General features: G+C 42.0%; 1 long non-coding RNA gene across 1 annotated transcript; it reads right to left on the bottom strand.

Moving 5' to 3' along the window:
* Positions 1–18,951: 18,951 nt before the first annotated feature.
* LOC309334160 lies at positions 18,952–23,635 on the bottom strand. The gene is made up of 3 exons (XR_014152924.1): positions 23,545–23,635; positions 19,522–19,608; positions 18,952–19,036 (listed from the first exon to the last, which is right to left on the bottom strand). It is a non-coding gene; the product is annotated as an uncharacterized lncRNA (long non-coding RNA).
* Between the last annotated feature and the right edge of the window lie 3,986 nt (positions 23,636–27,621).

Below are 27,621 nucleotides of genomic sequence, written 5' to 3' on the forward strand. Positions count from 1 at the left end.
TGTGATGACAGCCTTACAGTTTTATGTATATAGGGAGATATTGTGCTGTCATTGTGTTATTCCACCCCATTCATTTCAGTGCAAAGGAAACACAATGCAACTGTCAGCAACTGCATATCATTTGTGGACTGAAAGCTACAATGGCAACAAATGCCAATCATATAGTCTAGATTGATTTCTGTTCTGAACATGGGACGAATAAGCAAATGTTGGCAAATTTGGCTCTCGCTTTTGTTTTCATCAGAATTCTCTGACACCCCTCATACTGAGTAAACAGAGGATGGCAAATCCAGATAAAAAAGTCAAGCATGGAAGAAAGCACAGTTGAAGTGCAGATTATAAATTCCTTGCAACTGGGAACTTATTTCTCTTGAGTCAGAATAGTACAGTGGTACCTTGGTTCTCAAACTTAATCCATTCCAGGAGTCAGTTTGACTCCTGAAACCATTTGAAAACCAAGGCACTGCTTCTGATTGGCTGCAGGAGCTGCAGAAGCTTCCTGCACTCAATCGGAAGCTGCACCGGAAGTTTGGCTTCTGAAAAACGATTGCAAACTGGAACACTTACTTCTGGGTTTGCGGCGTTTGGGAGCCACTTTGTTCGGGAGCCAAGGCGTTCGAGTACAGTGGTGCCCCGCAAGACAAACGCCTCGCAAGACGGAAAACGCGCTAGACGAAAGGGTTTTCCGTTTTTGGAGGCGCTTCGCTAAACGAATTTCTCTATGGGGTTGCTTCGCAAGACGAAAAAATCTTGCGAGTTCCCGCGTTTCCCCCCCGCTTTTTTCCGCCCTTTCCCTAAGCGCTAAGCCACTTATCAGCTGTTCCGCTGATAAGCCGCTTCTCAGCTGATCGCTAAAAGCCGCTAGACCGCTAATAGCGCTAATCCGCTAAGCTGTCAATGGGCTTGCTTCACAAGACGAAAAAACCGCTAGACGAAGAGAATCGCGGAACGGATTAATTTCGTCTTGCGAGGCACCACTGTACCAAGGTACGACTGCTCTATGGTGCTAAATGAATTGAGAGGCTATACACTGTGCCAATCCGATAGGGAACAAAGGCACCTCCTGCCAGTATGATTGCCTGTGCCAAACACCATCCTGCATGTACTTCACTCGCTCCAACGCACTTCAGCTCACTGACACCTTCCTCTAAAGAAACACTGTAAGGATTCCCACCTAATCAGAGGGATGGCATTGTTTATGAGAAAGCTAGCTGTTAGAACAAGGTGAATTCTACAGACTTACATTTCCATAGGCAGCTGTGCAAAATAAAGCCTTGCTATGTACCTGTCATGGCACGGCAAATGCTATTTCTGTTTACTCTCAGATTAACACCGGGTGCAGGGTGTGTGTGTGTGTGTGTGTGTGTGTGTGCGCAGAAGGAAGACAAGACAAATGCAATGTCAGCACAGATACCAAAACAAATTGCTAGGTGTGGGAGTTACTGCAGGGTAGCGGTCAGAGCTTGTGGCTCTCCAAATGCACTTCAATTCCTAACTCCCATCAACTAGTATGGTCAAAAGGCAGGGATGATGGGAATTGTGGTCCAGCAATGTCTGGATGGTCACAGGTCATTATCCTTGGATTAAAGCAAGCATGGGGAAATCCTTTTCAGGCCACGAGCAGCATTTCTTTCTAGGTCACTTCCCAGTAACCACATGGCAGTGGTGGGTGGAGCCAAAAGCAAAAGTAGGTGGAGCAACAAATGATTTTTTTTAAAAAAACTTTGTTGCTGTTGGCATCCATCTGAAGTCAAACTGCTGTATTAGCAGCACTGAAGTTACCTCCCTGGTGCGCAAGCCTGAGCAGTGTGTATGGAGGTTCTGGGCTGCCCAGACAACAAGATCCCCCTCTCTTGGTCTTTCTGATATGGTCCAAAGGAAAGCAGAGCAATACGTTTGGCACCAGCTTGGCAACAGAAGTTGCCAGAAGAAGGCATATAAGGCGCAATCCAACCATCTTAGGGACTCTACGCTGGATTTGTGTAGGGTTTACTCCTTGGCCTTTTCTTCTCCTGAATATATCCCACAAGGCAGTGGAGGTTTATGATCAAAGTTTTCCTTCTCCTAGATGGGCTCCCTTTCCAGGTGGATGAGCCCCATCTGCCCCTTTACTTTAGGCTTATTTCTTCACACACATCTCTCTCTGCTATCCATCTAGGCAACAAGACATATGATCAGAGCCTAAATACCCATTCTAGCCCAAAGCAGGACTGGTGAGAAGGAGTGTTTGCTCTTGAGGGGATGTGCTCTGATCTGGATAAAGAGGCCTGGTGGAACACATTCAGCCCTTGGACCGGATGCTCCCTAACCATGGTTAGAAAACCTGTATGTCTTAGTGGGCAATGCTTTGCCAAGATCTTCCAGGATGAGCAGCTTATTATGCAGTGGATCTCTGTCTGATCACTGACTCGGCTGATTCCTGACTCGGCTGGGGTTAAGCCCCCAACAGCAGCTCAGCTGGAGGCATGCCTGTGTTCAGTGGCTTCATTTGCTCATCCCAGCTCAGCCAGGGCTCAGCCTTCTGAGCTGAAGCTGACTGAGCCAAGGGTGGTTTTAATCCCCAAAAAGAGACGTGGGGTGGAGCCAGAGAAGGAAGACTTAGGCTGGATCTCAAGCCAGTTTCAGCTCAGTCACATGACCTGGATGTAAGCACACAGTTTTTAAAGGCTTGTTTTTCATCTTCCAGGCTTAGGCGGAGTAGTAGCAGCAGCAGCCCCACTCTTGAACCAGGATTGGACCTGGTGCAACTTTATGCTGGCTTCTTGCACATAGGATTGCTTCCTTATTTTCAAATCTCCACTCAGCCATGAAGTTTGCTTGGTGATCTTGAACTAGTGTGTGAGGCAGGGGGTGTAGCTTAATAGTGGAGCACCTGTTTGGCATGCAGAAGGCCCCAGGTTCCATCCTTGGCATCTCCTGGCAGGGCTGGGACAGTCTGCTGCCGAAACTCTGGGCAGTTGCTGCCCATCAGTGTAGCTCAGTGGTTCCCAAACTCTCCCCAGCATAGACCACTTGAAACTTGCTGAGGGTCTTTGCAGATTCTGTTGCATGTTGCAATAAGCTGTGCTAGATGCTGTGTGATTTTTAATATTAACGCTTCTTTTATTTATTATATATTGTATTACAATTTGAATTCCATAAAATTGTAGTACAATAAAACACAGTGTAAAAATGTAAGAAAACAGTATGCAAAATGTATAGAAATGTATCTATCAGGAGAAATGCACACTAAAACCCTGAGAGGCCTTTTTTTTAACAAAAGGTTTGCAAACTGGCTTGGAAATATATTAAAATTGTTAAGAACTGAGAGAAACCGAATTGTTAGATTCATCCGTCTAAAATACAGGATTTATTTTGAGTAAAAATGCCTAGGATTGTGATGTATATCTTCTCAACATCTCCTTTTAAAGACTATTACTATAAAGGTGACAGAGAATTCTTACAAAAATGAGCGCATTCGTGCCATGTCTGGACTGGAAGTCAATATGACCAGTATTCACTGTAGTTTAAAGTCTGCAAACAAAGCATAATTGATGGTTCCTCCACCTACCGCAGTTGCATTGAGTTTCCTTTGCACTGAAATGAATACCCTTCACATTATAATGAATGGTATGGAATAAGGGGATTGCATCCAGATTAAGTGACATTGAGTATATTTGAAACACCACTGAAAAAGCCTGCAAACACCCTGTTCCACCCTCACCCTGTGACATTTTTGAGTTACTTCCAGATTCAGCATGATGCATGGATGCACAGTCACACACCTATTGAATGCATATTGTAATGTAATTAACTGCACAAAATTCTGCTACAGTAGACAGCAACATGATAACATAGTTTTTGCTGGAAGCCAAACTGCAGAAGAATTGAAACAGCTCTGCAATGAACCTGAGTTGGAAATTGGTGTCTTCATACAGCCATACTGCTACAAACTTCAGATGTATGGGCTTCCGTTTCAAATTTCTGTCTCCACACCTTGTTGTTTTGCACAACATCCATCTTAAATAAGAGTTCTGGAAAACTCAAATGCAGTCATTCCATACTCAGTGACATTTCATTTGGTCCTAATGAAATTATTATCCTACTGTGGCTCCCCCCCCCGCCTCCATAAAGAGTAATAATGATTCCTGCAGCAATTCAAATAACTGGGAGACATCCGGTTACTTCATCACATTTTGCTTCATTAATTCAGTAATAAGATTACCACCCAATGTCAGAACAGAATAGTAACTTTATCTCTCCATTCAGCATTATACTTCTCTCTCTCTCTCTCTCCTTGTATTTTGTGCCGGGTGCCATATTGATATTGAAATGCAAAATTTCCAAAGCATTTTTTTTTTTTTGTAATCTTCAATGAAGACTCTCCTGTTAAATCCTGAGGCTCATTCTTTTTCTACAATCATCCTTCAAAGATTCTTCTGTTTACTTAATGGTCTCAAATCAAAGTACACAAAGCGCATGGTAATAAAATGCTAAGGATTTTGACTGTTCAGAAACTTAGCAAGCTACTCTCCCCCCATTTTAGCTGCTTAGCAAATAAAAAATATATAAAAAGTTTGTGTGCTGTCAGGTTTTAGCAGCTAATGCTTTTATTTTGCATTACATGCAACTTTTTTGTACTTAAACTGAGCTTACGGGCCAATTCAAAATGATTGTCATCTTGGTGTGTTACTCTTTAGATGGATGGCTAAATACAACCAAAAAAGTATTATCAAACCCAAACCCACTTAATGTTCAGAACAAAATTCTCTATGCTAGTAAATGCGAGAGTTGTACAAGTTTGCTATGCCCCCACACAGAAAATAGATATTTGCAGTCAGACTGGGTCTACTTCCTTCACAAAAAAGTTTCTGTTTTTATATCCTCTTGGGTCTGACCCCCCCCCCTCTTTTTAAGGATTTGGCATCAAACTATCTTGCCAAGGGTCAAATGATTGCTTTCTCTCAGACTTTCATGTGCCTTGAAAATGAGCTGCACAACAAAGAGAAGGGGTTTCCTGCTTGCTTGCTGATTCTGGCTTTACATCAAAACTGTCATCAAAAAGTTCTGGTTTCTACCATCCAAGCTTTTTAACCCATAGTAGCATGTTCATGTTTTTCATCTTTTGCACAATAATCAGGTGTCACTGTACATTTAATGTTTTGATGTGTCCCTGCAAGTCCTAATGCTTCTCCACCCTTCCTTCTTTGCTTTAGTCCCCCCCCTTTTTTGCATAAAGCTGAATGAGTGTATACCATAATTTAACTATTTAACTACAGCCAATTCCACAATTCCCGGGTATGGGGGTGAGCCACCATGATAACCATTCTCAAATATGCACCCCACAAAATGGGAAACAGTGTCCTTTGCAAAAGTCATTATAAAGAGCAGCACAGGTTTCATAACAATGAAAGCAAAGGTGGGCTCTGTGTCACCTTGAGGAAGCATTAAGATGGATGTTGGGGAATATGGCCTTTGCTCTTTCATAACACAAGTAATTGGCTCAGGAAGCAATTACCCCATCCCTGCAAACTGATTTTGGAATACATCGTAACAGGGGCTCTAGTTTTGAAAGGCAATATCCATCATAAAAAGGTTACGTCCACCAGCCATCTTTTCTCTTTTCTCTCTTTTATTAAAATTTTATTATTAATTAACATCCAAGGATATCATAAATTAATAATAATAATAATAATAATAATAATAATAATAATAATATTTTTTTATTTATACCCCACCCTCCCTGGCCAGAGCCAGGCTCAGGGCGGCTAACACCAATAAAATTTTGGTAAAAACATATTAAGAAAAAACAAAAATAAAACAAAACAACAATTTAAAATGCAGGTTAAAATGCAATTTAAAATGCAGCCTCATTTAAAAAGTCAAAACCATAAGGGGAGGGAAACATAGGGGTCAGACTGAGTCCAAACCCAAGGCCAGGCAGAACAGCTCTGTCTTGCAGGCGCTGTGGAAAGATGTCAAGTCCTGCAGGGCCCTGGTCTCTTGTGACAGAACGTTCCACCAAGTCGGGGCCAGTACTGAAAAGGCTCTGGCCCTAGTTGAGACCAATCTAACCACCTTGTTGCTTGGGACCTCCAAAGTGTTGTCATTTGTGGATGTTAAGGTCAATCTTAAATACATGTACAAAGAAAAGGTAAAACTAATAATAATAATAACAACCTTAAATAATTATACAATTAAATATTGATTTAAGCTTGTACTTATACATGCTCTTTTCTTATACTTTCTAACTAAACAAAAATAAACCAAAGTAAAAATCCAATAAACTAAATTATGTCAAAACAGAGTTCCCATCATTTCCCGATGTAAGTTACATTTACAACATAGAATGTACTTATACTTCTTACCTTACTCTTACTATATTTTCTAATACTTTTATAACATATCGTACCATTTTTCCTTATTTAATATTTAATTTACACAAGGGTCATTCAAACGCTGCCATAGATGTTATGTCATTATTATATTTTTGTAGGTATTTCTTAAACATATCCCATTTTTGCGTAAATGATTGTTTTGTATTTCCCCTTAATCTATTTGTCAATTGAGCCATTTCTGCATAGTCTAAGAACTTATTCTGCCATTCCCTTATTGTATTGGTATTTCCCCCCCTTTCCAGTTCAATGCAATTAATAACCGGGCAGCGGTTGTCACATATAAAAAGATTTCTCTTATGTTTTTTGGGATATCACTGCCTAGAATTCCAAGTAGAAATGCTTCTGGCTTCTTTGAGAATGTTAATTTAAAGATCTTTTTCATCTCATCATAAATGAGGTTCCAGAACTCTTAAATTTTTCAGCATGTCCACCACATATGGTACATATGTCCTTTTGTTTCTCCACACCACCAACGTTTGTCTGAAATATTTTTATACATCTTGGAGAGTTTTGATGGTGTAAGGTACCATCTGAACTGCATTTTCATAATATTTTCTTTAATTGTATAACATGCCATAAAATTCATGTCAGTTTTCCAGAGTTTCCCATTCACTCATCATGATGGTGCGTTCAGTGCCTTGTGCCCATTTAATCATTACCGGCTTCACCTCCTCCTCCTTGACTTCCCAGTCAAGGAGGAGTCTGTACATTCTGGAAATAATCTTAGTATTGTTATTTAACAATTCTTTTTCTAATTTTTAGGGCTCGTTGTTGAATCCATTTTTTTTTTGTCTTGTTTGAATGTCTCAAAGAGCTGGTGATATTCTAGCCATCCTGATAATTGATCTTTTATTTCTTCATCTCTCTTTAATTTTATTTGGTTACCATCTTGAATTAATAACAAATTATAAGTGAGCCAATTTCCTTTCATATTTTTGTTTTTAACCACCATGGCCTCTAAAGGAGAAATCCAATGTGGAGTTTTTGGTTCCAACAGGGCTTTATATTTTGCCCATACTTTAAACAACCAATTTCTTATTATGTGGTTGGTAAAGCTCTTATGTACTTTTGACTTGTCATAAATTTAAGTAGGCATTCCAACCGAAGCGAAGATCATGCCCCTCAAGATCCAGTACATCTGTATTCTTTTATCCAATCTTTTATCCAAGAGAGGCATGCTGCTTCATAATAGAGTTTTAAATCAGGTAGGCCGAATCCCCCTCTCTCCTTGATATCAATAAGTAAAGTGTGTCTTATCCTCGTTCTGCACCCCTGCCAAATAAACTTAGAAATTTCCTTCTGCCATTTTATTATACAGCCTGTGCCCCCGATAATTGGAATGGTTTGAAACAGAAATAGTAGCTTTGGCAAAATATTCATTTTTATAGCTGATACATGTCCCCAAAAAGACAAATTTAGTCTACTCCAAATCTCCATATTCCTTTTAACTTCGGACCATGTGTTAATATAGTTGTCTTGATAAAGATTAATGTTTTTCAATGTTAGCCATATTCCAAGATATTTTATTTTTTGACAGAACCTCAACTGTGTTGTCCTCTCAATTTCTTCTTTCTCTTGAGCCATGAAGTTCTTAGCCATAAGTTTAGTCTTTTTACTATTTAGTTTAAACCCCACCACCTACCAGCTGGTCCAGTTCACGGGCGATCAAAGTCCTGGCTGGGGACGTCGGGACCGGGGGCAAGATGGCGAGGTGGGAGCAGGAACGAGAGTCCAGAAGCCAGGAGTCACGAAGTCAAGGGTCTGAGGATCAAGAAGCCAGGAGTTACGAAATCAGGGGTCTGAGGATCAAGAAGCCAGGAGTTACGAAATCAGGGGTCTGAGGATCAAGAAGCCAGGAGTCACGAAGTCAAGGGTCTGAGGATCAAGAAGCCAGGAGTTACGAAATCAGGGGTCTGAGGATCAAGAAGCAAAGAGTTAAGGAGCCAAACGCAGCAAGGCAGGGAACGTGTTGCTGTGGCAAAGAGTCGAAGGGAAATGCTGGCCTTATATACCTTCCTGGCTCTTGCCACCAGGTGCAGTGAGTTACCAATCAACCTCACCTGTGCAGCCTCGCCTTGCCTCTTCAGAACAAATTTAGGAAGGCCCTAGTCTTGCAAAGTCCTACTGGTCACAGGGCCTGGCTCCTGCAGGCACTCCTGACACCAGCCATCTTTTCTCATCCTTGTCATCTGCTATAATTTACTACAGCTTGTCATACAAGTGCACTCTCTGGATGTAAGTTAAATGAAAAGTTAGTCAGCCCAGCTTGTGTGATCAGTGCAGTTTGTTTCCAGGCAGGACTTGACAAATCTGTCAGTTTTGGTTTCTCTTATTTTCTCGTCTTCTCCTCCAGTCTTTGGTTCAGTTCTCCACGCTGACACCTCAGTCTGGGAATTCTTTTAATTAGAAATCCTTCTGAAAATTTCACAGGGTTTGAGTCTGAATCTCTCCTAACAGACACATTTTTGTATGCAATTTTGCCAAATAGACACAATTCTGCAAGCAATGCTCCCTAACATAATACAATTGTGTATGCTGTTTTCACTGGTATATGGATTTGTTTTACCTACTGTATGCAGTTTTTGCTTGGCTGAAGAACAAGACTGCAACATTCAGAGAAGTGTGACACCCCCCCCCCGGAAGGCTGTGTTTCAGCTTCCATATTGTTTTGGGATCTTCAAACTAGAGAGACATGCCTTTAAGTGTGGGTTTAATTGAATGGTGAATTTTCCTGAGGATTTCCCCCCCTTAAAAAACAACAACTGCAAACGGATGTGGAAATGTGGAAAAGTGAATTTAAGACCGGGAAAATGAGAGACTGCAATTGACAGATCCGTCTTCCCCTAATTCACGACTTGGAGGCGTCAGCCTTTGTGGGCATCATGACTGAGTGCTCCATTCGCACTGCTGATTACACACTCCACCCAAAGTTCAAGTGCACAGGAATCCATTGGTCACAATCAGTTATCCAAAAGGAAGGAAAACACCCTATCAATCTATCTGCAAAGCAGCAGTGACCCCAATGTGCACCCAGGATCTCTCTCTCTCCACCCCCCCCAAGTTTCTGTATAACTTTCTATTTCAAAGACAAAGTCTAGAAGCAGTCAGCTCGAAGGCACTCTCCAAGCCAGTAGCATCCATCAACTGCAAACAGTAACACTTTGTTGCAGGCCATGACAACAGTGCCCCTGTCTCCAACAGAAAGATGTAGTTCTTTGCAGCTGCATTGCCACCAATGGAATTTGCTACGGTCGGTCTTTTGCAGCAAGCACTGAGTAAATGAAGAACCAGGGCAGGACAACAGTCCTTTAATCTAAGAACACAGGGTTTGAAATGAGATCCAAATTGCAAAGGAGGGTTATACACACCCACTCTCACTTTCTATGGCCAGCTTTGTCAGTTGCAGATCTGCCATCTTGACCACTTTAGATGGCGATATCAGAGTTTATTCTCCCAATGATCTGTCTAAATGGTGTTATCCCTTATATCCCATTTGGTCATTTGAAGCACAATAGCAAATTATTGAATGGCAGAACCATATGACTTGCAAGCAGCTCAGTTGGTTAGAGTTTGGTGCTCATAATGCCAAGGTTTGGGGCAGTTGCATATTCTTGCATTGCAGGGGGTGGACTAGATGATCACCAGGGTCCCACCAACACTACAATTCTGATTCTATGACCTCCCTCTCCCAAATTTGCATCTAACAACCTAATTAATTAATTATTTGGTTAATGATCCAGCTGAACCATTCCCTCCTTTCATTATTGAGGAGTATCCTGATGACTTTTTAAAAACATGTTGATATTATTTATTGTGCTTTTCTTTAAAAACAAAAACAAAACAAAATTGAAGTTTATTGTTACTTGTAAGGTGACCTGGAATTTTCTAAGATGGGACATAAATAATTATAATGATAAAAAAAATAGAGAGATGGATGAATGAATGAATGAACTATCCAGCATTATTCAGTCTTAAAATGGATGGGATGTTAACACAATTTGGTGCAGCTCAGTTTGGTGCACATTTAAAGGCAAACCTATCTATTTTGCACTTTCTGAAGGACTACACAAAATGAAATAAAGCCATCTTTCAAAATTTGCAATTTTTTGTGGATTTTTCAGTGCAGTTTTCTGGCCAAGTAACATGTACAAAAATGCACAAACTATAATAAAGTGTGCATTAAAATGTATGTAACACAGAGGGATACTTCATATTGTGGAAAAATGCTTTGCAAAAATTTGTATATTAGGAGAAATTCACACTAAACTGATTTTTCATGAGGACCTTCTTTAAAAATAAATAAATCACAAAGTAATTTTGGAAATGTGAAGATGGGAAAAATGAGAAACTGAGGGAAACCCAGATTCCCCCATCCTTACTCTTAACAAAGGCAATAGGAGCTGACTTTGTTTATGCTTATTTAACATGCGTCTAGGAATAGAGATGATGACAATTTAATTATTTATACTGCTCCAACAGTGGTGTCATGTCTGTGTGTGTGTGTGTGTGTGTGTGTTTGTAATATCTTACAATCTAAGTGTTGACTTTGGGAGAAAGAACAAAGTGTGGAGGGTAAAGGTGAGATGCAAGAGCAAGATGGAATTACAGCAATCTACCTTAAACTGTAATAGTTTTTATACTTCTTCTATTAATATGGGCCATAGATAGAGATTTCTGCTATTTATTGTAACATTTCTATCCTGCATGGCTCTCCCCTCCCTTCTCCATTTTATCCTCACAACAACCCTCTGAGGTAGGTTAGGATGAGAGACAGTGAATGGGGATTTGAACCCTGGTTTCCCAGGTACTAGTCCCAAATTCTGACCATTACTACCCTATACTTTAAGAATTGTGGCTGTTTTGATGAGATTTTTCCTCATCCACTCTCTGCCCCCCCTTTCCAAATAATGTGTTTGATTTAATTTTCTTTTACTGCCCTTAATTGAAAAGGTATCAAGGTGGCATGCAATGTAATACGAAACAATAATCCTAGTATCCTACAATTAAAAAGGTCTGAATACAATCCATTTTTAAATGCCACAAAATCTCTAGCAACAGCATATTTAATAAATAAATCATGTCCTCCCTAAAAGAGGGAAAGTGTTGCGGTGAGAACTGGAGACCAGCCTCCTGTGTTGTGGGTGGGTAAGATTGGACAGTCACAACACCCGATTGGTAGGTCCCATGATTTTGGGTTCAATCTGGCCAATGGGGCGCAGTCCAAACGGATTGAGGGACCTATATATACCCATACACGTGACCCAGAGCTTCCTCTTTTGGCTCGTGCATTCGGAACAAGCTAACAGTGTGTCCTCTGTGCAGCCGAGAGTCTTACCTTCAACAGATCATCTTTGGTGATTTCTTTCTGTTATCTTTCTTTTTCTTTAATTCATTCCTTATTTATTCCCCCTTTTTAAAGTTGATCCCTTCCCCTTCCTTCCCTTCTTTCCAGCAGGGCTTTCACCCCACGGGGCTTGCAACCCCTGAGCACTCCTGGTTGCAGAACCTGCCGCTGCCCATTAATCCTTGCCCTCCCTTTTGCAGTGCCATTAGTATTGTGAACATAAATTCAGTACTCCCCACCCAGTAAAGAAGGGATTGAGATGCCTATCAAAAGGAATCCCAGTCCTGCTCTCCCTTCTAAGAGGGTGATTAGAGGTCTGTCTCAGTCACTGCATTCAGCACCTGCCCCCGTGGTTCCTCAGCTTATGCTGGATCGCTTGGGTGCAATTATGGCTAATATTGGTTCAGACCCTGCTGCCATGACAAGGTTCAATACAGAACTTGAGATGCTGGCCCAGCAATTTGGGGGCAGCCTGACTCTCAGCTGGCCCCTGCATGTCATCCACTGTTTTTGAGGCTCATGGTCCTTCAGATGTGAGTGAAGGGAGCAAGGTTTATGACCCTTTCCCAATTTCAGACTTCCAGGATCCCATTCCCAGCTAGTCCTGGGGTCATCCTAGGAGTATGGGTGCTATGGTACAGTGGGCCTTTTGGTCTGGGCTTCCTCATTCACAGTCAGCACCCCCAGGATCTAGGAGCTGAGGGCCTCAACTCACACAGCATGTGGGAGGGGGGAATTTCTCCCAACCAAGCTCCTCACATGTTTTTAGTTCTGTGCAGGTTTGGTCGGCCCCTTCAAGGGAAGCACTCAGTATCCAGTCTTCAGAGGAGGATCTCCCAGTGCCTAGAGTTCCTTCTTTGGGTGGCAAGTGGCAGAGGAGTCATCGCTCCAAACACAGGGCTAAGAGGCGCAGAGATGGTGATTCCTCCTCGTCTACTGGTTCATCTTCTCAGACCTCTGATGATGATTCAGAAGCAGTTCTGGGTCTGTATTGGGATCATGGTGAGGGGGCTTCGGGCCTTCCCAGGTGGGTGTGGCAGCATACAGCCAACATGCACAGGGTCAGATATGGCCAGAAGACTCTCTGCAGGCCTGCAGTCACCCCATCATCGGGTGCGATTGCCCAGCGAGGTCAAGGCAGACCTCGAGATGTGGCTGGAATTCCTGAGGGGGTTCAATGGCGTATTCCTGTGGCAGGATACTTTGAATCTGCAATTCGATTTCCAGGTCCATTCGGACGCTGCTGGATCCTTGGGTTTGGGGCTTTATTTCCGTGGCCGTTGGTGTGCTCAGTGGTGGCCTGAGCACTGTCAGGGTACAACCATTACCCATGATTTAACATTTATTGAGTTCCACCCCCTTGTAGTAGCAGTGCACATCTGGACCATGGAGTTCAAGGACCAGTGGGTCTGTTTCTGGTCCGATAATCAGGCCATGGTGAGCGTTTTGGCGAGGCAGTCGTCATGCCCCAGCAGAGTCTCTGCCCTTTTGCGCACATTTGTGCTATGGTGCCTCAGGTTTAAGATTGTGTTTTCTGCCCATTTTATTCCTGACACTAATAATGATCCGTCACCCGGGCGTTACCTTCCGTGATGCGTCCCTTTACAGGCTTGATGAGGTTCATCTGTCTGTAATTGGGAATGATTTGTGGCTGACAGCAGTGTCAGCGGGGTTAAGGGATTGGTTAAAGGTGTGAGTGGTTGGTGGTGAGCGCGGTGCTCATGTGATAGCTAGGCACTGGTTCACGGTGATAGGGATGGGAGAGCGGTCTCTCTATCCCTATGTGAAGGGTATTCCATTAAAGGAATCCAGGGACTCAACTGGTTTGGTCAACTCCCGAGAGGGGGTTGTGCCCATGCCTGAGTCCAGGGGGGCATCTGGGTGGTGAACATAGTCTGTTCCCGGCTTTTTGCCTACCCAGGTGTTCACCCTTGGTTGGCCAATGCTGGTGCCCTGGGTCAGCTCTGCCTGCATGGGTGCAGGGAGCTAGTCAAACCAGAGCCTATGCAACCAGTCACCTTCTGTAATCAATAAAGTTGTGGCCTAAATTCTGCCAAAAACCAAAACTAAAATTTGAGTCAAGTGTGTATTTAGGGGGGAGGTCTCTGGGTCTGAACACGCAAAAGCACCTTCTACTAGAAGCCAGGGAAGACTTATGGGTTTTTGATACTTTCTTTAAAAGTTGGTGAATTCCTTCTCTTTCTCTCCCTTACACACACACAAAACTTGGGAATGCAACAAAATGTGGCAGTGTGGAAGCTTCCTGTTTAGGAAATTCTCCTGGGTAGGGTGCAAGGATTTTGCTGAGCATGCATTATGTATAAAGTGTGTTTGTGAGTGTCTTTTCTTTCATTCTGTAATTCTCTTTCAGTTCTCTGCATTTTGCAGCCTCCCTGGGTGCCCGTGCTGCCTGAAAACAGCTGGGCTTTCCTGTAAGGGCAGGCAGGTGGGGAGGCTGCCTGCTGTGTGACTGACAGCTGTTCGCCCCCTCCCCAAGGGATGTCTTTTTACTTCTATATAAATCAGCATAGAAAGATTTTTTTTTAAAGGGTGAAAGGAAGAGTTTTGCTTAAAAACAAAATCAGCAACTGCACCACTCTGAGGTGCTCAGTAATCTGCTTCCCTGGCTGGCTGTGCTTAGATTAAACTTTCTGGGAAGATTCCATGAGGTAATATTGTCCTATGAGGATTTTTAAATCAGAAAGGGGAGGCAGAGTTCTGGAGAAATGTTCCTGAAGAAACACCCTTTCACCCATCTGTAGCTACCTCATAACAAGAAGATAAGCTCAACTCTGCACTCACTAACTGTCTAGAGAAATTCTAATTGCCCTGAGGAACAGGCAGAAAAATAGAAGCTTCTTTCACAGGAGAATAAAGCATTTGAGTAATTAAGGGACAGGTTTTGACACAGCACTAGAATTTACCCATTTTACTCTGACAAGCCTATTCAATTGTTTACAGTTCTTCATAATCAGTCAGTCTAATGTATTATTATTTTGTACGGGTTTTAATGGTGTTTTATGTTTTATTGTACTCAGTGCTTTTTTAAAAAAATAGAAAAAAAGGTGCTGGTACTCTCCATGAAGTTGTTACGGTAAGTGCCACACTTTTAACATTTGGTGGGGGGTGGGCGCGAAAGTGCTGATACTTCATACCCCCAGAAAAAAAGCACCGATTGTACTTGTCAGTTTGGTAGTACAGGGTCCTGGCCTTTTATATGGGGAGTGGGTGGGTTTCTTTCAATATTCATACAAATAAAAATAAATACAGAGACAAAACATAGGTGGCAGAGATGAGATGCTGCATACCTAATGTACTTAGTGTGGACTGGATGGAGGGACAGGCAGGTGAGGCCAGGTTGTCATGGGAGCCACCAAGGTCACTATTTTGAAGAGTAGGCCATGCTCTTTTTTACTTGAGGAGGCCAGAAATCTGCTTGGTTTTTAGATAGGCCATGAGGGAATAAGAAATCCTGTTGGAGCCATTGGCCTTATAAAATGAGAGAGAGCAAAACATCCTTTGGTCCCCCTTCCTTCTGCCCAGTTCTCTAAAGCTCATTTCTTTACATCTCCTTCTGAACTGTTGCCCCCCCCATCCGTCTGCCACCCTCTCCATTCCCTCTTGTAATCATGTGTCTTTATAGCAGCAAAAGAGTCCCCAGGTAACTATTTAGTCTAAACAAACCATGCAGCTTTAATGGAATTACCTCAGCCTTACTAGTAAATAATTTATAGGAGGCAGTAAATAAAATATGTTTCTTCATCTCTCTCTATCTCAAACACACAGAGAGAGACAGAGACAGGGGGAGTCAGTTGTCAAGCAGGACGTTAAGCGAGAAGATTGTAAAAGCGCTCCAAATGAAAAGGGGGAACACAGTCAAAATGAAAGGCAGAAACCAAACAAAGCTTGTTTTTTCTCCTCCTTCCTTCTTCTCTGAAAGCGGAGACATGAAACGAGGCTTTGGTGCCATTGTGTGACTGGAGGGTGAGATGGCCCCTAGCCCTGAGGAGGAATGAAGTGAGGGATGTTGAAGCAAAGGTTTGTGTCCATTCAAGGGGCTTTTGCAGTGCAAGGTTCTGTATGTTGAAGATCTGCCAGTGGCAAACGCTTTATTTATTTAATTGGATTAAGAATGTAAGAAAACCCCTGATGGATGAGGCCAATGGCCCATCTAGTCCAGCATCCTGTTCTCACAGTGGCAGACCAGATGCCCCAATAGGAAACTCACAAGTGGGATGTGAGAGCAACAGCACTCTTCCCGCATGGGATTCTCAGCAAGTGGTATTCAGAGACATACTGGCTGGTAGCCACTGGTAGCCTTATCTTCCATGAATTTGTCTTCTTTTAAGCCTTCCAAGTTGGTGGCCATCACTACGTTAACATGGGAGCAATTTCTAAGAGTGGCTATGTTTTTGGCTCGCGCATTGTTTCAGGAAGTGCAGACTAGGCATGTTCCTCTTTCAATGTGAAATGAATTGAAATTCTCCCCCATATCTATTGCAAATGTTGACATAGTAAATGAATATATGACTTCAAAAACCCAATAGAAATTCGTGTTGTAGTTCATAGGCTCATTGACAACACAAACAGACTATGGGACTATGGGACAAGAGATAGGTCAGGCAACGTCTCCTTCAGCCCTGGCTTAGATGACTTTTCAAAGGGAATTAGGCAAAGGTATGGTGGTTGTGGTGGGGTGGGGTGGTGGTATCTGTCCATAGATATTAGTTATTTATTAGTCAAATGTAGAATCTAGTTTGTTCAGAGGCAGTGTGCCACTGAATGCCAGTTTACTGGAGAGCAATAGGTTTGGGAGAAGAAATACGTCCATTTCTTGTTCTAATATGAACCTACTTAATTTGCACTTCCTGAACTGAGAAGTGCAAATACTTTGTACTTTGCACTTCTCCAAACCCTGCTCTCTAACCAAAAAAATGTGCACAAAAGTCCACATCTTTGTAAAAAGAATGTATAAAACTGCATTATATTAGGGCAAATTGGGGCATCGGGGCAGGGAATGAAAATGCAAATATTAGGAAAAACATACACAGAAATGCAGTGCTTTTTTGGGGTGGGGTGCAGGGGTACACATATTCCTAAACATTTTATGAATCTTTGTATTTTTGTCCATTTACTGTTTTTATTTTCCCTGGTTTGAACTATAAAATGGTGGTTTTCTTGAGTCAAAATGAGAGTACCCCTAAACATATTTTTAGGGGGGAAAGCACTGTGGAAATGTATGCACATTCTTGTGTAGATTTTTCTTTTTTAACTGGAAATTCAAAACAATTGATGTAAAAATAGGGTGAAGTTGTTGTAAACGAAATCTCCCCTTATTTCCTTATGGAGTACACAAGAGCCCTTATAGAGTTCTTTGTAGGTTCTCCATCGGTAGGAGAAAATAACAGAGGCCTACCAGAGAATACTGAGAAGCAAAGCAGCTAGTAATTAATTTATTAAACTGTTGCAACAGGGTGCTTCCCTCACACGCAGGAGAGAGGAGGAGGACCACTAACCATATGTGCTTGCCCTTATATAGCCATTTTGAAATTCCCTGCCCTAGAGCTCAAGACCACCCCTCCATACATCATACATACACCACAGAAGAGGTGTAGCCCAAGACCACCCCCCCACAAACATCCTACCTACATCACAGAAAAGGCGGTCTACAACAGAAATTTGAATGTTGTTGTTTTTCCTGTCTGCCAGGTTATCTGATAATGGCTTATCTGATTGCCTTTCCTGGAAGTCTGGCTGTTCCTTTGAGATGGTGATTACCCAGTTCCTGAGACAATGGGAAGGTTCCCTCACCCGCTCCCTCCTTGCAGAGAAAACATTTGGTCAGTTTGGGAGTCAAAATGGTTTCAGGACTGTCTTCCTGTGCTTCTTCAGAAATGAGGTTTATATATTTATGTACATGTTTGCTTGGTACATTTATGAACATTTATTATATATATAAGACTTTACAATTCTTATTACAAAGTTAAGGTGGGAAAACATGAAAGCAGGGAGAAACTGAAATCAACTGATTCATACATTCCGCTGCGCCGCTTGAAAGCATCACAGAGGAATTTGGTTGGCTGCTGTGGGAAGCAAGCTCTGTTCATTTATGTATTCAGTACAATCCTCCACCTCCCACCTCCCAGGAGATAAATCCCACCAAGATGGCTTAGACCAGGAACATTTCATAGCTGGTCTGCACCCACCCACCTTGGCCTGGTCCAGCAAGTTGTGTGTAATCTTGTTTAATAGAGATGTGTACCATTTGCCAGACCAGAAGCCAAGTTTAAATATGTTGTTTCTCCTCCATCATCGTTTCCCTTGCCCTCTGTGTAGATATTTGGTCATTGAAGAGATCTTCCTGTTCTTCTTAGGTCGCTGTCTCTTGTGATCCCCTTGACCATGAAACTGGAGCCCTGAATACTTGACCCACATTCTCAAGGGCATCTGTTTCAGCCTGTAATTGCCAACATGCCTCATCTGAAATCCGAAACTTTGGCTCTAATAGTATTAACAGAAGCTCTGGCTTTGAGCAAGGAAGCGCAATGGGTCATCTTTGCCTGGATGACCAAAAGCACCTTAAACCACCTTTTCAAAGTTTTGCAGGCTCTGTTTTGTGTTGTTCCCATTGCAGTCGTAGATGTGTGATTGGCTCCTCGTGATTCTCAGTTTTCATATCATAGAAAAACAAACAAACTGTCCTCTCCACTGCAGAGAATACAGCTGGGTGGAGGTCAGCAGAATCTGCCCTTGCAAGGGTGCTTTGCAATTCTATTTAGCAAAATCATTTATTTGTAGATAAACATAAGGCAAATTCAGCTGCTCCAGGCAATGCGCAAGAAAGCAGTTCAATGAACCGATATTATAAAACAACACAAAAAGTTACCATTAAACCACAAGGAAACAACTAACTCCCTAAATGTCTATGTATCATCGCTCCATCTAATTTATTTAAAAGCATTTGTAAACCACTTAATATTTTAAGAAATCTCCATGTGGTTTACAACATAAGACAATAAACCATATCATTAAAACAGAAATGCAACATAAAACCAGTAAAACAGTAGCATAAAGCATACAAAAGCAAATAAAAACAGGAATTCGGGGAATCCAGACAGATAAAAACAGGATCAGAGAAAGCCTGGGCAAAAAAGATATCTCTTTACAAGATGTCCAAAGCAAATGATGGATGCCTGCTACACATATGGCAGAGGGAAGGAGGGCATTCCATAGTACAGAGGCAATTGCAGAAAATGATATTCTTTAGGGTATGGTGCCAGAGGTAGAATTTCCCCAGATGAAATCTATCATTTATCTACAGAGAGAGAGAGAAGAGAGATATTTAAAGGCAATTATATTTGCAAAAATAATGGGTTTTGATTTTAAAACATTTTAAAATCTATTATCCTCCTTATCTCACTTCATGCAAATACAACAGAATCCAAATGATGAAAGCATTGAAATAACATGCCATTAAATATATACAACTAATAATTAAACCCATTCATCAGCAGGCAATAGATCATTTTTCTCCTTTATCAGATTACACACGCATGCACACACACACACACATTTGGCTTTGGTCTTTGAACAGGTTCCTCTCAGTCTGGCAAGAAAAACAGTTCCTTATTCCCGTCAAAGTGCTCATATCTTCATGGGTATATTCTTATTAAACCATCCATTCTGCTAGGTTACAGACAATTGCAGTATTCATGATGCAATCACCGTTTACCAGCAATTTGCATTAGTAGTTTCAGTGCTGGTAAAAAAAAAAATATTCTCAATAGCTGTTTTGCTTACTGGGGGTAACTCTATCCAGGCCAATATCTGGAAATCTTGCAAGATGAAAACAAGACATGGCAGCCATCATTAGTCAACACCAAAGACCTTAAATACAACCAATTAATTGAATCATAGAATCATAGAGTTGGAAGAGACCACAAGGGCCATCGAGTCCAACCCCCTGCCAAGCAGGAAACACCATCAGAGCACTCCTAACATATGGTTGTCAAGCCTCTGCTTAAAGACCTCCAAAAAAGGAGACTCCACCACACTCCTTGGCAGTAAATTCCACTGTCGAACAGCTCTTACTGTCAGGAAGTTCCTCCTAATGTTTAGGTGGAATCTTCTTTCTTGTAGTTTGGATCCATTGCTCCGTGTCCGCTTCTCTGGAGCAGCAGAAAACAACCTTTCTCCCTCCTCTATGTGACATCCTTTTATATATTTGAACATGGCTATCATATCACCCCTTAACCTTTTCTTCTCCAGGCTAAACATGCCCAGCGCCCTTAGCCGTTCCTCATAAGGCATCGTTTCCAGGCCTTTGACCATTTTGGTTGCCCTCCTCTGGACACGTTCCAGTTTGTCAGTGTCCTTCTTGAACTGTGGTGCCCAGAACTGGACACAGTACTCCAGGTGAGGTCTGACCAGAGCAGAATACAGTGGCACTATTACTTCCCTTGATCTAGATGCTATACTCCTATTGATGCAGCCCAGAATTGCATTGGCTTTTTTAGCTGCCACGTCACACTATTGGCTCATGTCAAGTTTGTGGTCAACCAAGACTCCTAGATCCTTTTCACATGTACTGCTCTCAAGCCAGGTGTCACCCATCTTGTATTTGTGCCTCTCATTTTTTATTTTATTTTTTGCCCAAGTGCAATACTTTACATTTCTCCCTGTTAAAATTCATCTTGTTTGTTTTGGCCCAGTTCTCTAATCTGTCAAGGTCGTTTTGAAGTGTGATCCTGTCCTCTGGGGTGTTAGCCACCCCTCCCAGTTTGGTGTCATCTGCAAATTTGATCAGGATGCCCTTGAGTCCATCATCCAAGTCGTTGAATAAGACCAGGCCCAAGACAGAATCCTGTGGCACCCCACTAGTCACTCTTCTCCAGGATGAAGAGGAACCATTGATGAGCACCCTTTGGGTTCGGTCAGACAGCCAGTTACAAATCCACTGAGTGGTAGCATAGTCAAGTCCACATTTTACCAGCTTCTTTACAAGAATATCATGGGGCACCTTGTCGAATGCGTTGCTGAAATCAAGGTAGGCTACATCCACTGCGTTCCCTTCATCTACCAGGCTTGTAATTCTGTCAAAAAACGAGATCAGGTTAGTCTGACATGACTTATTTTTCAGAAATCCATGCTGACTATTGGTGATCACAGCATTCCTTTCTAGGTGCTCACAGACTGTTTGCTTAATGATCTGCTCCAGAATCTTCCCTGGTATTGATGTCAGACTGACTGGGCGGTAATTATTTGGGTCCTCTCTTTCCCCCTTTTTGAAAATAGGGACAACATTTGCCCTCCTCCAGTCTGCCGGGACTTCGCCTGTTCTCCAGGAATTCTCAAAGATGACTGCCAGTGGTTCTGAGATCACATCTGCCAGTTCTTTTAATACTCTTGGATGCAGTTCATCTGGCCCTGGAGACTTGAATACATCTAAACTGGCCAAGTATTCTTGTACTATCTCCTTAGTTATTCTGGGCTGTGTTTCCTCTGCTGAATCATTTGCTCCAAATTCTTCAGGTCGGGCATTGTTTTCTTTATCGGAGAAGCCTGAGGCAAAGAAGGCATTGAGGAGTTCAGCCCTTTCTGTGTCCCCTGTTTGCATTTCACCATCTTCTCCTCTGAGTGACCCCACTGTTTCTTTGTTCTTCCTTTTGCTACGAACATACCCATAAAAGCCTTTTTTGTTGCTTTTAACCTCTCTAGCAAGCCTGAGTTCATTCTGTGCTTTAGCTTTTCTGACTTTGTGTCTACACGTGCTGGCTATTTGTTTGAATTCCTCTTTGGTGGTTTCCCCCCTTTTCCATTTTTTGTACACAAAAAATGGAACACATTGAAAGCTGCTTATACAGATTGAAAGCTGCTTATTGAAAGCTGCTTATTAAATAGTTTGACACATTTGATGTAATGCATTTAATACAAAGCACCTACAGTTTCAATATTTCATTGTCTCCTAAGGCTATGTTCTCTCTCCATTATTGGAGGCAATATGCCGCTGAATATCCATTGATGGGAATCACAACTGGGAAGGGTTGCTGTTGCCCTCAGATTCTATTTGTGGGCTTCCCTTTGGGGCATGTGGATGGCCACTGTAAGAACAGGATGCTGGACTAGGTGGGCATTGGCCAGAGCCAGCAGACACAATCTTCTTATATTCTTGGTCTGCTGGGAATCTCAACTGGAGAGAGTGCTGCTGAATTCACACCCTGATTGCCTCCTTCACATAGGCATCCATCTATGGGAATGCTTGGCTTGATCAGCATTTGACCTGATTTGTCAAGACTCTTATGCTGTTATGTTATGTTATTAACTGAAGACTTTCCATGAGCAAAGCCTGTTTTTGGCCATCACTGAACCATGGTCTCTCCCCAATGCTCACCTTTCCTACTGCAAAATGGCAGCACAATATGGTTTCACTACCCCATCCAACTAATGGCAAAGCTGTCCCTTTCCTACCCACTCATTGGGTGGACTTTACTTATAATTAGGGCACCTTTCCTTAAATACTTGCAGAACATCATCCAACCTGCCTAAATGGGTATCATCAGTCTACATCTGTTCCAACATTTGAAGGGTCTGGAGAGGCTCCCCCCCCCCAAGCTTGGCTGCGAGATTTAATATGTGAGCCGAGATATATTTCACGAAAACACGGTGCTCCGTCTGTGTCTGCATCTGCTCCTTTATATTAGGGAAAGTGAAGCGTTTTGATACTAATTGCAGCGAAACGGTGATGTGTTCACCCTGTAATTGACTTAATGAAGTTCATATGAAACTTCTGGAAATGGTTGGGTAATAGGCTCCCCATTGAGCCCATTGTGGGTGGGAAGGGAGAAACTGCTGTGTTGTGAAGGTAACATGCCCTCCCAAAGGGTCAAAAACAAGTGTGACCATGGAAAAACTAGTGTTCTCACTAGATATGTGTTGCAAAATGCTGATACCACAAATGCCACCTCCAGTACATTGGGGGAGGGGGGGACAATGACAGACCTTCATACATACCTTAGAAACCATAAATCAGAAATCTTGATGAAGAAATTGGGAGTGCGACATAGCTCTGCAGTAGACTGCATGGTTTGCATGCAGAAGGTTCCAGGCTGAACTCACAGCATCTTCAGGTATGGTTGAGAAGTCTACTGTCCGAAGTCTACTGACTGGTAGCTGCTGCCAGTCAGTGCAGATAACACTGAGCTAGATGGACCAACAAATTATGGTCCTGATGACCACATGTTTTATGCGTTGCAGATCCCCCCCCCCCATGCAACAATCATCAAATCCCAGTATATTAGAAGGATGAGAAAACTCCTGGATAGATATATTCACAACCCTAACATCCCATGAACTTAACCTTGATGATAACATTATTTATTATTATCTAGCAGTGCTGTTCAATTGCTTGGCTCAGTTGTAGATTCAGGTAGATAGCCGTGTTGGTCTGATGCACTTGAAATATATATATAAAAATAAAACAATTGTCCAGTAGCACCTTAGAGACCAGCTAAGTTTGTTCTTGGTATAAGCTTTTGTGTGCATGCACACTTCTTCAGATACCAGCTCAGTTAGTTAGAACATGGTGCTGATAGGACCAAGGTTGTGGGTTTAATCCCCGTGTGGGCCAGCTACATATTCATCCATTGCAGGGAACTGGACTAGATGGTCCCTTCCAACTCTGCAATTCTATGACTCTATGATTCTAATAGTGTATCCTCTTTCAAGGGATTCTTTTTTAAAAAAGAAAGAAAGAAGAGCCCTTCCCCAATTACACTTGTTTTTAGAGCTAATCCTAAATATCCCTAGAATATATCACTGGTTTACTTTCAGGCATTCGTCATTTTTACTGTTTACCTGGCATGGAGAAATAATCCAGAAAACACTAGCATCCTTGTGAGACAATACCTTCCATCTCTTCCTTTTTTCTGGTCCTTGTTTCTGAGAAATCCAGAAGCAAATTCCTTGTTACATTGCTCATTTTATTTATTTCAACGATTTGTATGCTGCTTAACCACAGTCATCTCTCTAAGTGGTGTACAAGAAACCCACAACAATAACAGTAAAGTACGAGTTAAAACTATAAAATCAGAATTCAGCTAAGAAGTCTGATTGAATAAAAGAAGTATTCATTAAGCACCAGAAGTTTAACAGGGAGGGGGCTTTTCTGATCTGAACTGGAAGGGAGTTCCAAAAAACTGGACCCACAATACTGAATGCATGTCTCCATCTGGACGTGAGGCATGCATCAGAACCATGGGAGACCCCTAGCAATGACTCCCATCTTAGAGATTGAGCAGGGATATTAGGTATCAGGCAGCTGCTGAGGTATCTTGGACTCAAATAACCCACTATGGTGAGATGTATTTTAATTTAAACTAGGGTCATTTGTTCTAAACTAGCATATTATGATGTTGTTGTTCACACTGGCTAGTCACTTTATTTTAACAAAAATTAACCTCAAAGCAACTTACATTTAAAAATTAAAACCAGTGTAAAACTAAAGCAAAATAAAAGCTAGAAACATCCATACACATATGAAAGGCGGCCTAACACATCCCACCCACTAAAGGAGGCCAGAATATCTAAAATTCTCCAAGTTCAAGGCCAAAGGCTGGCTGAAAAATGCTTTTGCCTGGTGCCTAACACTAGCCAGTGATGGTGCCAGACGCAGTTCCCTCAAGACAGCATTCCATAAGGCCCATTCTCATTTTGCCATTCCCTCTTCACCTCCCTTGGAGATGGCACACTGAGCAGGATCCCAGATGGTGAACATAGGGTGAAGGCTGGTTCATGTGGGGAGAGGCAGCCTTTGAGGTATTGGGGCCCTGAGCTGCATAAGGTTTTATAGATCAAAGCAATTTAGGCAAAACCTTTTTCAGGGTTATGTAAGTGTCCAGCCTAGCAATTGCGCTGTCAATTAATAGAACTTACAGGGGACAAAATCAAGCCTCCATCAATGGATAGTCGTCTGAGATGATGGGGAAGTGCTTGGGTATGTATCCTTAGCAGGAGAAAGCAGTTGTAGGCATTTCTTGGGCCACGGTTTCCCAGGGAGCTGCAGGGCTGAGTGAGGATTTGAATCTGGGTCTCTGCATTCCTGGTCCAGCATCCTGACCACTGCAGACAAATGTCTTAATTTTAGTTATTTTGATATGGGAGGTGGGAAGCAGTCCCTTTTGGTCTCTAGCAGTTGCTGATACAGTCCAGACCTGGGCAGTGTCCATGGAGGTCCTAGGCTGCCCAGGTGACAAGACCCCACTCTCAATTGCTCTGTTTTAAACTCTGCATTTTTACTCTGTAAGTCACCTAGATACTATTTTTGCATTAAGCCATGCATGTAGTGGAGAAAGATTAGAGCCCTTAGAATTTCTCTCTTTCTCCCTCCAAAATCCCTTCAAGTATACAGAAAGAGAAAGAGCCAGACTTTTCCTGTAGACTCACAATCTTCTTATTGGCATGCTAGCTTTCCACATACAAGATTTGTTTATTTTTAAACAGATTCAGTGGAAATGAGCTTTGATTAGCTCTGATCTTCCGTGGCAGATGTAAATTGTACAATAGATGCAAAATACACAATTCATGCAATTACTTTTCTGCTTTTTGAGGGGAGAAGAATGTTTATTATCTTTATTAGAGTACACACAACCAAGGGTCTGCTTTATTATACATCTTGAAGACTGATTTATGGCCCAAACTGAAGATCCTTCTAGCCTGAGAATTGCTGTAAAACCAGGGAACACATTAAACTTTAACTACTGTAATCCTAGATAACTCTGCTGTTTGCTTTTACTGCAAGTTTGTCAAAGATTTAGAGGGATTTGTGTGTGTTTTTTCTACTGATGAATGATCCTAACACCTAGAAGGCTTCGGGTGGACAGAGAATGATCTCATGCCTTCAAGATCAAAGCCAAGTGCTGCAAATAGTAAAGTAGGAAAGAGATGGTTCACACCAAAATAGTCATCACCATGTACGTACATTCAAATCTGGTCCATTTTTCAGAATCCAACCTTATTTTTAAGCCTCTCTCTTTAAACACACTACATACGAGGACCAGAGGCTTATGGCTTCCAGTGATGACACCTCCTTGTCCAAATGCTCCAAGGAATAGTCCATGTATTTAATTACCTGTCCTGGGAAATCACTAGAATGCTTTCCCAAAATGTGTGTGTGTGTAACTAGCACAGAGATGGGCAACCATTTTTCCCTGTGAGGGACCACATTTCCATGTAGGAAATCTGTCAGGGGCCACATGCTGGCAGTGGAAGGAGCCAGAGACAAAAGTGTTCTAGATTAACTGGGAATAAAGTCTTCCCTGCTTCGATTTTCACCCTTGTCTCTAGGTGCGTCTTGTCCCTAGTTAAGGGCTAATGGAAGTGAAATAAAAATAAGAATATTGGGGGGGGGGAGTATTAGGGTCGCAGAAAAGGAGTGATGAAGGTGAAAATAATGGAACAAATATTTGTAGTTAAGTCATCCTGGGTCTCACGTATGAGGCACTTTCAGGTTGACTGGACCTTCACAAAGTTCATTTTCACAATGTCATATAAGATTGAACACCAAACTCTTGAAAAGTCTGGCTGGGAGGGAGTCTAGCAGTTGAACTTGGTTGGCAGCAGGAGAGCTGGTTAAAACAGTTGTGGGCTTATAATGTGTGTGGGAGAAAGTACAGAATGAATTCTGCCATCCTCAGCGATGAATAAGAATAAGAACTAAATCTATAAACTCTCTCCCACACATAGGTAGGTTCTTCTTTTTTTAGAATTATTTTAAATAGAAGTACTCATAAAATACTTGCAAAGCATTTTCTTGGGAAGGACTGTAGCCTAGTGCTGAGCACCTGTGCAGAAGCCCCCAGGTTCAATCCCTCTCATCTCCAGGTATGGCTGGGAGAGAACCCTTTTTGGAGTTCTGGAGAGCTACTGCTAGTCATTGTAGACAATTCTGTACTACATAGACCAAAACAGCTTTCTATTCAATTTACTGTCTATTTTTCTTCCAAGGAACTCAAAGTAGACAGTTCTCTCCTGTGTTTTATCTGTACAACAACCTGATGACATAGGTTAGGCTGAGAGGCGGTGCCTGGCCAAAAACCACCAAGCAAGCTTCATGGCTAAGTAGGGATTTGAAATCTGGCCTCCCAGGTCTTAGTTCCAACAGTCTAACCACTATACTATCCTAGCTCTGGTGCATGCATGTTTGTATCCTCACAACAACCCTGTGAGCATCATGGCTGAGTTGGGGTTTGAACCCTGCTCTCCTAGATCCTAGTCCCTTGCCTCTCCTATTTTGCCTCTGCTGGTTCAGACTGCAAGCTCATAGAGGCAGAGACCTGTCCTCTTTATATTCTGTAGGGTGCCATTTAAATCAGTGATGCTATAATGCATTGATGATGATGATGTAAAATTACAAATCTTGGAAGTGGCCCTCACATCTCACATGTGGAAGGGAATGCCTTTTCCAACTGACTTCATTGTGGCTGCAATAAATGTGCACAGTAGTTCTGAAAAAATAACATAAAATATGTGTTTCCCTCCGGAATTGTTGCTTTATTTATTGCTCTACTTTTTATTGCAGAGCTTTATTTATTTGTCATTTACTGACCAGTTTTATATAAAAAAAAACCTTCATCACATTGTAATCTGAGGGCAGTGTCCAATAAAGTAACAAAGGCAAGATTGCAATAAGTACAGCAAAACCCTTAAAAAAAACTATAATAAAAAACTATATCAAACAGCAAATAAGAACAGATTAATCATAAACTCAAAACCCCCAACATTAGTTAAAACCAAGACAACACAACTCAACCAGAATATACATTAAGTGGATTTAATGGATTAACCCCATGTGGTTAATCAACTGTAATTACTTTAATCAGGTAACAGCCCTAGAAAGAAATCATT

Source organism: Podarcis erhardii, assembly GCF_964252035.2.
Source record: "Podarcis erhardii genome assembly, chromosome: Z".
In the NCBI taxonomy this organism is placed as follows: Eukaryota; Metazoa; Chordata; class Lepidosauria; order Squamata; family Lacertidae; genus Podarcis; species Podarcis erhardii.